The sequence below is a fragment of the Crotalus tigris genome, unplaced genomic scaffold (assembly GCF_016545835.1).
Source record: "Crotalus tigris isolate CLP2741 ecotype Arizona unplaced genomic scaffold, ASM1654583v1 scf7180000024439.5362192, whole genome shotgun sequence".
NCBI classification, from domain to species: Eukaryota; Metazoa; Chordata; class Lepidosauria; order Squamata; family Viperidae; genus Crotalus; species Crotalus tigris.
The window spans coordinates 5,068,255-5,083,949 of record NW_024100609.1 but is presented as its reverse complement, the minus strand read 5'-3'; the positions used below and the strand labels follow the sequence as shown (position 1 = coordinate 5,083,949).

The 15,695-nt window shown below is 38.6% G+C and overlaps 1 long non-coding RNA gene across 5 annotated transcripts in view; it reads right to left on the bottom strand.

Annotated features, from left to right (window-relative positions):
• Positions 1–758: 758 nt before the first annotated feature.
• LOC120302902 overlaps positions 759–15,695 on the bottom strand; it is a 38,015-nt gene continuing 23,078 nt past the window's right edge. For all 5 annotated transcript variants that reach the window (XR_005555267.1, XR_005555264.1, XR_005555266.1 and 2 more), the window contains one exon: positions 759–793. This is a non-coding gene — a long non-coding RNA (uncharacterized LOC120302902). The remainder of the gene's footprint in view (positions 794–15,695) is intronic.

Below are 15,695 nucleotides of genomic sequence, written 5' to 3'. Positions count from 1 at the left end.
CACTGGTATAAATTTATATTTGTCAGGTTTAAAGCTGCCCAATCATCTTTGAAGACTCTCTGGAAAAAGCAGCTTTAAAAAAGTTGCTTTTCTAAGAAACCACTATGTAGTATATTAACAGACTGTAGGAATGAAAATGCCTTGAAGGTGAAAAAGTGTTCCAAGCAAGTGTTTTCACAGATAAGTCTTTAATTAAAGCAGAGTGTCAGGGTATCCAAGAGAATAGAGCATGAGCTATGCATTTGGCACTTGGTTTTTGCACATTACACAACATTGTCAGCTAGTTTAGATTAGAAGCATACTTTTGCTACGCTGGTGTAATTACCTCATTTTATTTCTGAAATGTACTCTTTGTCATGTGGCCCAGTGTGACCTTCAAATAAAATAACTCAGGGCATTGCCAGATTTGTTTTCAGGTTTCAACGGGAAAAGAAATTAATCTTCTCCTGATCAATCAACAGCATCACTAGGCAATTTCCATCACAGGTTTTGGCTCCTTCCTATGGCAGTTTTGTGCAAAAGGAAAACCGTGGATTACTTCACTTTTTGTGAAGAGTTGAAGTCATGTCTTAAAGCATTTAAACTTTCTTTTCCTCCTCCTCCAGGATATGCACACCAGGGTCTCCAACTCCTGGGCTGTAGATTGGTACTGGTCCATGGTGTGTAAGAAACATGGTGGCACAGTGGTTAGAGTGCAGTATTGTAGGCTAACTCTGCTTAATGCCAGGAGTTTGATTCCTTCAATCCTGACCAGCTCAAGACTGACTCAGCCTTCCATCCTTCATTGGAAGATCTGCAAAAAAAACAAAAACAAACAACAACAACAACCACCATTAGCCTGTAAGCAAGAACCGATGGAATCACAAAATAGAGAAAGTAATAGAAAATGAAGCAGCTAAAGTGTTCTAGGACTTTGGAATTCAAACAGGCAAGCATCTGCCACACACAACACACCAAATTTAAAATTGTCAATAAGAAAGACAAAAAAGTTTTGATAGTGGACATTGCAATAGCTGGAGACAATGTAACAGTGGACAAAGAACTGTAGAAAATCACAAATATAAAGATCTAATAGAACAACTGTTGCAAAAGAAAGCAAATATAGTACCACTAGTAATAGGATGCTTTGGGTGCAATCCTAAAACCAAAACATCACTCAAACACCATTGACAGTGACAAAACCCCCCTCAGTCAATTACAAAGGCAGCTTTACTTGAACAGTTTGCATCATGCAACAATACTTTTAATATTATTAAACAACATCATCTGCCTATCCCAGGTCCTTGAGAAGAACCCAATAGATGGATAAAAATGCCAAACCCAATCTAAAACATCTGGCTGACTATACAACCGACAATAACAATAATTAAAGCTATTTCAGCAGTACCTTTAAGCCACCTTCGTTTGAAACAATGATTAATTGTCCTAAACCTAAACACAAACTCCTACTAGAATAGAGTAAGTCCTTTTTGAACTTTTTTAAAAAGCCTTGTTATCAATTACCCATTGGGATGAGCGATGTTTATGAAAATATGGGAGTATGAGCATGGAAGTATGCATACTCACATTTCCCAAACCATTCCCAAGCTTAAGAGCTGGCTAATAGAGTCCAGAGGAGTAAACAGAGGTGTAGTCTATGAGGCTGGATGTTGTACCAATGTTATCAGCTAGTCAGAGTCTAGATCTGGTCTCTACAGCAAAGTAAACCTCTAACAAGCTAGATCCTGGTGTCATGCAAGTACAGAAAAATCACAGCAGGAAAATTCTGTGTGATGCCCATATTTGTATTCTTTATTTCAAATCACTCAGTTCTCTAATTCAATGAAAACATTCTGCAATATTGCTTTTGATTTACAGCTCCCACTCTTTTGCATAAGGTTTTGGTTTTGAACACCTCTTCCTCCTAGAATAGAAAATGTTATTTTGATGCTAGTGCTTATTGTGTATATCATACCCTTCCTTGCTGTCCCACAGCTGCAGCCTCAAAGCCATTTGCAAAGATGTATCAAAACCAAGGCCACAAGAAGCGCCTGTCACCAGATAAAAACAGAGAAAAGAGATGGCATTCAAGGAATTGAAGGGAGCTTTCCTTACAGAGAAATTGGATACTAATGTATATGGACACCAAGCAGAGCAACTGGTGTAGTGTTTTAAAATAAGGGCAAGACACGTGGTGTGAGAGAGATAGGAGTGTGCTTATTTCATACAACTATTTCTGAAAAAATGGTGATAGAATGTGACAGAATTACTGGGGTATTTTGATCTGAACCATAAAAAACAATGGGCTAGCAAATGTTTATATGATTTTAGGCCCAGTTGGTGACTGAAAATAGGAGCAGGAGATTTACATCAAACAGCAAGAAGAAAAGTTCCTGAAAGCCGCAAATTATCTATGGCCCAGCTGATTCCAAATGCATTTGGAGTGTTCAGGACAGAAAAATCAATACTTAAGATATTTCTCTTCTTGCCTTCTAAAATCTATGGCTGAGTTTGAAAGATAGTGCAGTGGGACCTCAATTGGTTGGTGGTTTTCATCATGGTTGCTCTCGGCCTTTAAAATACTCTGGATAGCTTACTTGACTGGTTCTCTCTGTCTTAGAAAACATATTGAAACCTACTTATTTAGGAAGATCAGGTTGAAATGGATTTTTAGTCACTTTGGTCTAGTACAGCAATAGGGAACCTTGGCTCTTTTATGACTTGTGGACTTCAATACCCAGAATTCCTGAACCAGCCATGCTGACTCAGGAATTCTGGGAGTTGAAGTCCACAAGTCATAAAAGAGCCAGGGCTCCCTACCCCTGATCTAGTAGTTAAGGCACCTGGCTAGAAACCAAGAGATTCTGAGTTCTAGTCCTGCCTTAGCCATGAAAGCCAGCTGGGTGGCTTTCGGCCAGTCACTCTCTGTCAGCCCAACCCATCTCACAGGGTTGTTACTGTGAGGAGGAAGAAATATTAGGTACATTCTGTGCCTTGAGTTACCTATAATGTAATAAAGGCATGATATAACTAGCTAACTAACTAACTAACTAAAATATAATTCATGTTAGCCCTTGATTTTTTGCTCTTTTTTTTAAAGTGCTATTTCACAGTTGCTTTGAGTAGAGCTAAGTCAAACATTTCTCAGAATGTTTTTCTGAGGAAAATTTTTTTTCCCTTTTTCTCCTCACCTGAGGGGGCAGAAGAGAGAGAGAGAGGGGGGATATTTTGCATCCCTTGTTGTTCATGGCAGATTGTGCCAGAACAAGACAACAATCAGAAAGTTGGGAAAGATATAAAATGGTGGCCAAGCAACCCACACATTTTCTTCAGTTGTGGCAACGGGTTAATTATGATAGCATCCAACTATAGTAGATGAGGAGGCAGTTTATGATGAGCCCCAAATTCAAAAAACTTTTAGAACTCTTCTGTTTCATTCACGAATAGGAGGTAGATTAGAAGATTAGATAGATAGATAGATAGATAGATAGATAGATAGATAGATAGATAGATAGATAGATAGATAGATAGATAGATAGATAGATTAGACTAGACTAGACTAGACTAGACTAGACTGGACTGGACTAGACTAGACTAGACTAGACTAGACTAGACTAGACAAATAGACCCAGCCCTTCAATATCTGTGGAGCTGTCTTAGAGGCTATTTGCCTGTTCTAGTGAAAAGGTGTGCCGAAGATACACTTGTTGTTATTTTAAAAAGATAAATTGTGCAGCTAGGTCATAACATCTTAAACCTGCAATATCTCTAGCTGGTCCCTTTCTATAAATAACAATAAATGAATGAACTGTACATTGTCATGGTAACTCACAATGTAAAATGTGATATTTGAAGAAAGAGACTGAGGAAAAAGTCTCTCTGATCTTGCCTCCCTGCATACTGCAGCACCAGGTCAACCATTGTGTTAAGCTGCTAGTCCCGGTCTTTGTAGGCTCCAACCCTCATGCAGAAAATTCAAAACAATTTTCCTCCTGAGCAGAGCAATCGGCAGCACCATTGACCTCAGGCCAGTTAGTTAACCTCCAGCCTCTTCACTTGCAGTGGGCCACACATTGTTCTCAGATGAGCCTTGATGCTGTGAAAAGGAGTATCACAATTGAGAAAAGATGCGGCAGTCACAAAATGCTGCTTTCCTCCATGCAGTCCTGGCAGCTGTTGACAATGTTACACTTGCCTCAGCTAATTGTGGAAACAGCAACAGGCTGCCAAAAAGGGGATTTTCAAAGCAAGCTCTCTGACATCTGTGAACAAAGTGGGTGGAAGAGGAACCCCACATGTATATACACAATAGCTCTCTTTCTCCAAATAGGGGCTTTCTTGGCTGAAAAAGTGCCCTTGACAGGGAGGGTGATATATCGATGGCATTCAGAGCCAAGAACACAAAGGATTGCCATGCGTCCTTTCCCTGATTCACTGAGTGTAAAAAGAGGAGGAGGAGATGATAATAACAACTAATCTAACAGGGCTGCTGTGGTGAAGTTAGCTTGTCCATTCAGCCTTTTTTAAAAAAGTAAATCACTATCCTGTTTTTTTCCCCTCCTCAGCAGCTATCACTTAAAAAGTGATTTATGGATGGTCCTTGCTTAGCAACTCCAGTTGGGACCAGCAACTCTGTCACTAAGCGCTGCAATCACTAAGTGGAAAAATCATGTGACCATGATGGACTTAGGATGTCACTTGTCATTCAGTCATTAAGTAAGCCACTAAGGTCATTAAGTGAAACACTATCTGACTGAGCCTTGCAATGGCCATTAACTCTGCTTGTTGCAAATCTGTTGGAAAGCACACAAATGGCAATCATGTGATCATGGGATGCTATGATGGTCGTAAATGCAAGGATCAGTCTAATGCAGGCATGTCAAACTGCCGGCCCACAAGCCAGATGCATCATGCCAAAACCGCCCCCACCCCATTGCCAGCAATGGGGAAAAAGTCCTGATATGTCGCGCAATGTCACGTGACATCTTGAGTTTGACATGCCTGGTCTAGTGGCTAAGACACCAGATTGTGAGTTCTAGTCCTGCTTTAAGCAATAAACTGGTCTTGGGCCAGTCACTCTCTCTCAGTCCAATTCATCTCAAAGGGTTGTTGTTGTGGAGAAAATAGATAGTCCTCAACTTACAACAGTTCACTTAGTGACCGTTTGAAATTACAATGGCACTGGAAAAAGTGACTTATAATCATTTTTCATACTTATGATCATTGCATCATCCCCAGGGTCCTGTGATCAAAATTCAGATGCTTGGCAACTGACTCATATTTATGATGGTTGCAGTGTCCTGGGTCCTGTGATTATCTTTTGCAACCTTCTGACAAAGTCAGTGGGGAAGCCAGATTCACTTAACAACCCTGTTACTAACTTAACAACTGCAGTGATTCACTTAGCAACTGTGGCATGAAAGTTATCACAGTTAAAACGGGGCAAAAATCTCTTAACTGTCTTGCTTAGCAACAAAAATTTTGCACACAATTGTGGGCATAAGTCGAAGATTACCTGTAATAGATCATTATTTTTTGTTTTCAGTTTTTGCAAAGGATAAAAAACATTTCTTCAACTGGTTGCTCAGCGAACAGTTCTGAATCCTGTAACCCACTTGTCATCAGATGTCCAGGAACTAAAAAACCTAGCATGGTCCTTGTTGACCCAGGCAACAACTGAGCAGTTATAGGTTTCTATATGGTGTTTCTTCAACATATTGTTTATGGGAGAGGCACTATTTGTCTGGCTCCTCTAATGAGACTGTCCAGTATGGTTCAATCTCATTTTCTTCAGAGCATGCAAGCCCCAAAACCACCTCAAGGGAGTGCCTCACTGGGGGGATTATGATGATGATGATGATGTTCTCTTTTATTATTCAAATTTCTGAGCAGATTAGGTTCTAAAGCATATCAAGAGGGAGGGAAAATGAAATGCGACTTCCCTTTTAGCTTTAATTAGAAGTAGCCTATATCAGCAGTCCCCAACCTTTTTGGCACCAGGGACTGGTTTCATGGAAGACAATTCTTTCATGGTCCAGGGGGGAGGGGTTCATGTGCAACCTAGATGCTGGGCATGTGCAGATTAAGTTCACACACTCATCTGCTGCTTTTGCAGTCCAGTTCTTAACAGCAATAGCACTTAGACTTATATACTGCTTCATAGTGCATTACAGCCCTTTCTAACCAGTTTACAGAATCAGCCTATTGCCCCCAACAATCTGGTTCCTCATTTTACTGACCTTGGAAGGATGGAAGGCTGAGTAAAGCAGTCAGGATCTGACTCCAGGCTGTGGGCAGAGTCAGCTTGCAATACTGCATTCTAACCATCTTGCTGCTATCATCTCACTGTTTATAGCAGTGGTTCTCAACCTTTTTAATGCCGCGACCCCCAACCGGTCATAAGTCGAGGACTACTCAACCAGTCGTAAGTCGAGGACTACTCAACTGGTGCAGCACCTTTTGCAGAATGGGACTTTTGGCGGGCTCAGCAGGGCAGAGACAGCCTGGACAATTCCTATTGGCTTTTGAAAGCCAATAGAATTAGACTCTATTCAAGAGAGTCTATTCTATTGGCTTTCAAAAGCCAATAGAATAAAAGGGAGTAGCACAGCTAAGGAAAAGGGGGAAAAATAGTGGACTGCATTGTTTGATGACCCCCATGAAATGGTCGTTCGACCCCAAATGGGGTCCCGACCCACAGGTTGAGAACCACTGATTTATAGTCACTGGGCACTCTTCTTGCAGCAACTAATTAGCCCAAAGGTGCCTTTTCACAAGGCAACTGGACTTTATTGTTTTTCTTTGAAAGGTTTCACTTCTCATCCAAGAAGCCTCTTCAGTTCTGAGTGGATTGGGGGAGGGGGAAAATGAAAGAATTTATACTTCTTGCAGACAGCTGGTCATTTGCATTCATTTAAAGAGTCATTGAGCCACCTGGAGGTTTATCTGAGTCCTCAGGGTCAATGAGTAATGCAAATGGATATGGACCTCTACCTGACTACTATCTATTTTAAACACAGTGAAGGTTTCTACAGACAGAAACACGGCTGCACCATGGGTTCACCTATGACCCCATTGTGGCTAATCTCTACATGGAAGAAATAGAAGCCAAAGCCCTAAACTCCTTCACAGAATTCCACTCACTAACTGGTATAGGTGTGTGGATGATACTTGGTCAAGATCAAAACACAGGAATTGGAAGCATTCACCAAACACATCAACTCTGTGGACAGATACGTGAAATTCATACAGGAAGATGTTAAGGAAAATAGTCTGGCCTTCCTGGAATGTGCAGTACACACTAAGGAAGACAGAAGCCTAAATATTGAAGTTTACATAAAACTCTCACACACAGATCAATATTTACATTTTGATTCTCACCATCCACTGGAGCACAAAATGGGAATTAACAGAACTCTATACCACCGAGCTGAAGGTCTGCCTAGATGGGGGGGAAAGGAACTGAAACACATCAAGGAAGCCCTCAGAATGTGTGGCTATACCAAGTGGGCTTTCATCAAATCCCCCAAAAGGCCCAGGAGGAGCTCTTCCATAACAGACAAAGAAGAAAACAATAAATGAAGCAATGTTGTCATTCCATAAGTTGCAGGAATATCAGAAAAGTTCAGGAGGATCTTCAGCCAACACAATAATAATAATAAAGTTGGAAGGGACCTTGGAGGTCATCTAGTCCAACCCCCTGCTCAGGCAGGAAACCCTATACCATTTCAGACAAATGGCTGTCCAGTCTCTTCTTAAAAACTTCCAGTGTTGGAGCATTTACTGCTTCTGGAGGCAAGCTGTTCCACTGATTAATTGTTCTCACTGTCAGGAAGTTTCTCCTTAGTTATAGGTTGCTTCTCTCCTTGATTAGTTTCCACCCATTGCTTCTTGTCCTGCCTTCAGGTGCTTTGGAAAATAGCTTAATTCCCTCTTCTTTATGGCAGCCCCTGAGATATTGGAATACTGCTATCATGTCCCCCCTTGTCCTTCTCTTCGTTAAACTAGACATACCCAATTCTCGCAACCGTTCCTTATATGTTTTAGCCTCCAGTCCCCTAATCATCTTTGTTGATCTTCTCTGTACTCTTTCTAGAGTCTCAACATCTTTTTTACATCGTGGTGACCAAAACTGGATGCAGTATTCCAAGTGTGGCCTTACCAAGGCATTGAAGAGTGGTATTAATACTTCACATGATCTTGATTCTATCTCTCTGTTAATGCAGCCCAGCACTGTGTTGGCCTTTTTGGTAGCTGCAGCACACTGCTGGCTCATATTTAAGTGATTGTCCACTAGGACTCTGAGGTCCCTCTCATAGTTACTACTATTGAGCAAGATACCCCCTATACTATACCTGTGTATTTGGTTTTTCTTGCCTAAATGTAGAACCTTACTTTTTTTACCATTGAATTTCATTTTGTTAGATAGTGCCCAGTGTTCAAGTCTGTCCAGATCCTCCTGTCTTCTGGAGTGTTGGCTATTCTTGCCAGCTTGGTGTCGTCTGCAAATTTGATGATTTCCCCATCTATCCCCTCGTCCAAATCATTGATGAAGATGTTGAAGAGCACTGGGCCCAGAACAGAGCCCTGGGGCACCCCACTACAGACTTCCCTCCATATAGATGCAGTTCCATTGAGGACCACACGCTGAGTACGGCCGGTCAGCCAGCTGGTGGTGATGCTGTCTAACCCACATTTTTCTATCTTATCAAGTAGTAGGTTGTGATTTACTTTATCAAATGCTTTACTGAAGTCCAAGTAAATTGTACAATATACTTGTACACTTCAAACCCACAAATATACTAAGGCAGAAATTTGTCCACCCCAAGGATAAAGCACCCAAAAACAAACTGAATGGTATATGCAGTGAGCCATGTGGAAATCTATACATTGAGGAACCAAAACAACCATTTCATAAACGTATGGCACAACATAGGAGAACAAACCCATCAGGACAAGAGTCAGCAGTCCATCTGCATTTAAAAGACAAAGGTCACTCTTTCAAAGACAGCAAAGTCCATATTTTGGACAGAGAGGACTACTGGTTTGAAAGAGGGGTCAAAGAGGCCATCTATGTCAAAACTGAACAGCTCTCTCTCTGTTGAGGGGGAGGCATATGACAACATATATCTCCAGTCTACAACACAGTCCTTTCAGCAGTTTCAAGAAGGCTCCACACCCATTTGCACTAGTCAGGTGACTCTCATGACACATATAAACCTCCAAGTAGCCTCAATAACTCTCTAAAATATGCAAATGACCAACTGTCTGCAAGGAGTAAAAATCCTTCCATTTCCCACCATCCAGTCAGAGCTGAAGAAGCTTCTTGGATGAGAAGTGAAACGTCTTCAAAGAAAAACAAAAAGTCTAGTTGCCTTGTAAAAAAGCAACTTTGGAATAACCATAATCTGGATGATTGAGAATCTCCATAGACATTTAGCAACTAATTAGATTTTATTGTTACTAGACTTTTGTCCTGCCTTTTATATACATTTATAAATGCATATATATAGGTCAACTCAAATACCGCCTCCTATTTTTCCCACAACAATCTTTAAAGTTGGACTGAAAGAGAGAGTGATTGGCCCAAAGTCACCAAGTAGCTAATATGCCTAAGGGTGGCCTAGATTTCATGGTTTCTAGGTCAGCACCTTAACCACTACACAAACTGTAGTGTAGGCTCTTCTAATTGCTGTTGTTGCATATCCACATTATAGTGTAAACGTGTTCTCCATGAAATATGACATGACCTTCACACCAGTACTCTGGAACATAGATATGGGAGTGATGACTGATGTCCAAATGTTGTTTTATATGAACCAAATGATCTTACTCCATTATAGTTTTTGACACTTCACTATAGTGAAGCATATGGCAACTGCGCTATTATAAAAGCTTAGATATTTTTAGAATTTTGCTGAGGATAGGCTTAAAGATAAATTACCAAGAGACTCTTTTTGGTCACAGTATGATTCTTAAGTGAGATCTTTTCCCTAGCACACTAAGCTCTTGTTTAAACCAGAATATTTCCATGCACAGAGAAGGAAACAGTCAGTATTCAGTCTTATTTTACTTCCTCTTCCACCAGTGTTGGCAAATTCATAGGACTTCTAAATGCATCTTTGTAAAAAAAAAAAAAAAAAAGCTCACATTTAGAGCAAGTGTAGGAGGAATAAAATGATGCAACAGGAAGACTTCTTATACCAAAACCCATGAGTATTTCTGAATCCTACTGGATGCTTCTTTGAAGCCTCTAGCTAGATCACCTATTTAGATTTGGATACCAAAATAAAGCAGAAACCTGCTTTGAAGAAGTGCCTGCTGTCTTTTTAGTCAATACTAAATTGAGTTGTCTCTATTTCTGTTTTAGATTTTCAGGCAAGGTATTTTGTTATGAATTGCTTCATTTTTTGCATTAGTATTTGACACCTGATTAAAGGGAAGATGCTAGGGGTTTAATTCATAATGCCCCTAAGAGCAGACCATATTTTTTTTGAAGGGAGAACATCTCCTTCATATCATTAGTATCTGTCTGGAAAAACTAAGTCTGTAAATGCAACCATTTGAACTGTAGCAAATTCAACTCCTTTCAGTGTCTCAGAGGAAGAGTTAAGCAGGAGGAGGAGGAGGCAGAAACTACAGGAGTGAGGAGAAAAATGGAGGAGTAACAGAACATCTTAATAATGGAACACATTAGCATTTTGCCTAGAACACCTCAGCACTGACAATATGGCACCGGCCCTGGTTACTTGAGGGCTGTCGATAGTTCCATCAGACAGAGTTGACTCTGTTCAGGGCCTTTCACTTTAACAATGATGTCATCAGGACCTAATTCTAATTCCAACTTTGCTGAGTATCTGACAGGACTCTTACTAGTTCTTGGTCCATTACTATAAGTTTTACATCTATGGCATGATGATATATCCTTTTGTAATCCTTCAACACAACGTTCTCCATGTGCACAAACTTCATCTTGTAGAATTGCCCGGAAGAAGCTTTTGCCTTTATTTTATTTAATTTATCACTCTGCGTAGCCAGCTGAAAAGACACACCCTTTTAAGTAAAAAAAAGAACAAATCATCCAGGTCACAGAGAGAAAGAGAGAGTGACTTAATTACTAATCCTGTGGAGGGTCCCTAGCCATCAGGTCTTGGGACATCAGTTGCTGGGAAACATGGGAACCATTTGCTGGTCACTATTGGCCCACACCAGAGAAGCCTTTGGTTTTTTCCAGCAGAGATCTAATGCTCTAGTGTTCACTGATGGTCAGAGTTTCTTTCTCACTACTTGAGATATTTGCATAAGTTCCAGCAGTTGATAAAATAACATGCGTAAAAGGAGGCCCATCAAGAAATGGAAATTTTGTCAGATATTCACATGACTGTTAATAAAGTACAACCATAAATATCGGTGGTTCATATATAAAAATAGATTATTTGAGTATCTGGACTTCATTATGATCTGATAGCATTTGAAGGATTCCAGGGTTTAACCAACTTGGGGTTCCAACAAAAGGTTCAATTTCTATCTTCTCTACGTCTCCAAATATCTGCCAAATATAAACAAGCAGTCTAATTCCAGGCTGTCTAGAAGTTTTATAGCTGTTATTTATCCTCTAGGGTTACATCTTAATACAGAACGCCAACTCCATTTTCAAATTAGATGGCTTTTGCCACACCTGTTTCACGTTCTTGTGTTGTGACTATATTAAACTACTCTCCAAGGTCAGAAGAGGGACAGGTGCAGGGGCATTACTATTAGAAACAGTTGTATGTTATTTTCAGCCAGCAAGATTTGTTTTGTTAACTTGACTCTGGACAAAGGAAATATTCAATGGGCTCTAACAGCTTCAAAGAAGAAAGGTTAGAACATGCTCGGTGACAGGCATGACTAAAAGCTGCTGCATGAAAGTTGGTTTTGTATAAGCATTCAAAATGTAATGCAGATCATACCATTTTAGCCAGGTATCTGAGGGTTGTTTTTTTTAAAAAAAAAAAATTCTGAGAAGATCTAAATGCAGACAGGAAGAACTATCTTATAAATAATATAGTGAGATTTGTAGTAGGTTTATGCACGTACCTTGGGTTTGCTTCAACAAGAACATTTGTGGCATAGAAATAATGCAATTTTCTATGGAACTTGCAAGGAAGCTATTTTTTTTAAAAGGGATTTATCATATTCTGGGATCTGCTATAATGGGATGATTCATTCAAATCACTATCAAATTAAATTAGTCCATCAAATCTTTGGGCAGCCCTAATCTGTAGACAATTTAAAAAGATTCTAAAAGAAGATTATGTTGAAAAAAGGTTACATACAGATAGACATGCAGCCCACTGATCAAAATAATCGATACCTTTAGAAATGAATCAAAGGTACATTTTTAACCACACAAACTTCATTCCAGAGAAATTATGCCATATCTTTTTACTCCATTCAGTCATGTCCAAGAATTACTTGGACAATTCCCTGGAGTTTTTTTGGCAAGGTTTTTCAGACTTGAAACAACCATGTGTAATTGTTTTCCATTCCATTCACAAGGACACCAAAATGAGGCTAGCAGGGGCAGAAAGCCAACCTGGCAGTCCCATTTGGTGCACGATTGTGTCACATATATGTAGGGAACTGAGATATTTTAACTACAGTACTTCAATATGGTTCTATATTCATACTGATATAAGAAATATTTCCCTAAGAATAATACTGAGCTTCACATCTGAAAACCCAACTTAATTCAATGTTTATTATTTCAATGTATTTAAGATTTAGAAACAAAGTCAGAGCTTAGAAGTAAAAAACAGAAATGTTAGTAAGTTATTATTTTTTGTGTTCTTTAATCATCCTCTTTAGCAGTTTTAAATGTCTCATGCAACATTTCTCATTACTTCCTTTCTTAAACAACCAGCAGCTTGATTTGATTTTATCTTCCTTTTTACTAAGACAATTATAATAGAAGGTTGACTTCCAGTTAACTACCTATTTCCTCTGAATGAGGCAAACAAGGACTTTAAATTTATTTTTCATTTTTCTATTTTGCTTTTAATGTGAGCCTTCATCTTTGCAAGTGATAATATTCAGCTCATTTATAACAAAGACATCTATTTACCATTCAAGATAGGCTATTGCCATCTAACTTTTTTAAAAAACAGATAGTTGGCTATTTTTCCAAATAACTATTTTGTTTGAGGTAGATTATACTGAAACATGAAATAAAATATTTGGATATTTTTTTAAAAAATAATGGTATTATCGAGACAGGGGCTTGCTGCAGAATTCAATGAAGAATTTAACAGAACATTCAAAACAAATGTCAAAAGCAATCAGTCTGGCCTACCATAATTTGAAATCAAGTTATTCACAACAACATCTTAAAAGAAATTCCCCACAATAAAGTCTAAAGGTAACTAACTACCATTGTGGAAAAAAAATAAAATTACAACCAAATTGTTCTGTTGCCTGGCTGAAGTTTATAAATCTGATATATGCCTGTATATCTGTGTTTATTATTTTAAATTCTGTTTTCTGATGTAGATGTGAGCAAACTTCTTGGCTCAAAACCCAAAAATGGAAGTACAGATGAATGCACTCTGGGCAACAAACAGTTTATTAGTCATAAGAGGACAGTGCAAATGCAAGTGATTTGAGCTATATATTATATTATGTAACATTGTATCTCTGAAATCTGGTAGATGACAAGGTAATTAAGAAAATGGACAGATTAAAAAAGAACATAACTAAGACATCAAATATAATCAATTAAAGTTTCCCTAAAGCAGGGGTGCTATCTGGTAATCCAGGAATAGACAGATGTGTGAGGTCATGAAAACAAATATTTTGGGGATATTTGCAAAGCACATACTAGGAGAGCAAGTGAGAGGAAGATATTTAAACAGCAAATGAATAGAATAGAATTTAGAATAAAACTTATTGGCCAAGTTTAATTGGACACAAGGAATTTGTCTCTGGTGCATAAGCTCTTACTATACATACAGACCACAAAGTGGTAAGTCATACAACATAACTTACAGACAACAATTGATAAATCACAACATACCGATAGCAGAAGATAGCAGGAGAAATGAGAGGTGAGAAAGATGAGAAGATGAGAAAGATGAGAAGATGACAAGGATTATAGCAAAAGCATTACATTGGTAAATATCTTTGAATAAATAAGGGTGAATATGGGTGAATAGTGAGTGCTAAGTTTTGAAGAGTAAATATGAAAAAAACTTTCCTATTTGTGTAGGCCAGGGGTAGGCAACCTTAGCTCAGGAATTCTGGGAGTTGAAATCCACGAGTCATAAAAGAGCCAAGGTTGCCTACCCCTGGTGTAGGCCCTCAGGTTTTATCCACATATTAGAACGTATGGCAGAGAAAAAAAACCCTGCTATGTTACTTTTATCTTTACCGCAGATGATCAAACAAACTCACACAACTTGGAAAATTGGTTACCTATATAGGACTGTTCTGGAGTGGTGTTTCTGTCAAATATATTAGACTGCAGCTCCCATGATTCCCACTTCCCATGGCTATGCCTACTTCAAATTAAACCAGTAATCCAATTTATCCAGAGGATACAACTTATTGAAAATTGGTTGGCAGGTCTCTTGTGCTCCTGGCAGCTAAGAATACCTTAAAGTATTAAAGTGGTTTCTGTTTACCTATGGCAAGATCATAGATGATAGTTATATTTGTATTTTTATGTTATAATATTCTTTTCAAGAGGATGGAATGATATTTACTTTAAATGAGAACTTTATTTTAAAAATCAACAATATATTAAATAATTGTTCATTTCATTTCAAACATAATTATATATTTTCATGGCTTCATATAATTTCCTTCTAAAGTGACCAGAGCTATCAGACTCATGCAAATTTTTTATACGATTGAACGATCCTTCTTAATATATATCTGTTGCATTTAACAGGCCTTTTAAAATGTTGCTCTCGGAGATGAATATATTTTATCTTGTAACAATCCTAACACCTAATTTACACCTAAGTTCTGTATTATATTATATTATGTAAAGAACTTGAAGAACAACTTCAAGGAACTATAATGTGCACTGAGAAGCAGTTGAGGAAGTAAAAAGTTGTTTTCACCTCTGGCTGGTTTTTGGGTTTTGTTAAAAAAAACATGGGGCAAAATATGTTTCCCATTTCTTCTCTACACAAGATCCTACACAAATTATACTGTACAGCCAAAGTATTTTTAACATCTTCTACCTATGAAACTTTGGAACATCAAAACTGTGTAAGTCTCCTCATCATAGTTCAATAATTAAACACTGATTACCACAGCTTCCAGGAAATGAAGCAAGATAAACCAGCCTGTGCAAATACAGAAGAAATTCATTCATATTGATAGAGCTGAAGAAACTAATTACTATTAACAAGGTTTTTGTGTGAAATTGCAGTATGTGCATACTCAATAGTTTTCTCAAGCTTGCCCTACCTTGAAGCTTTTTTAAAATGACATAATCTCCAAGTTGAGACTTGCAAACTTATTTTAGGATAACCTAAAAAAAATGTATTATGGAGTCGGGAAAGATGCATTTATCAATATTTATAGTGCACAAGTCTGATCATAGCAGCCAAGAAGGAACAATGTAAGTTTGGAAAGCCAAGTTGGTGTAGTGCAGTGTTTCTCAGTCTGGGCGAGCTTAAGATAGGTGGATTTCGTCTGCCAGAATTCCCCAGCCAGCCCTAAACCCG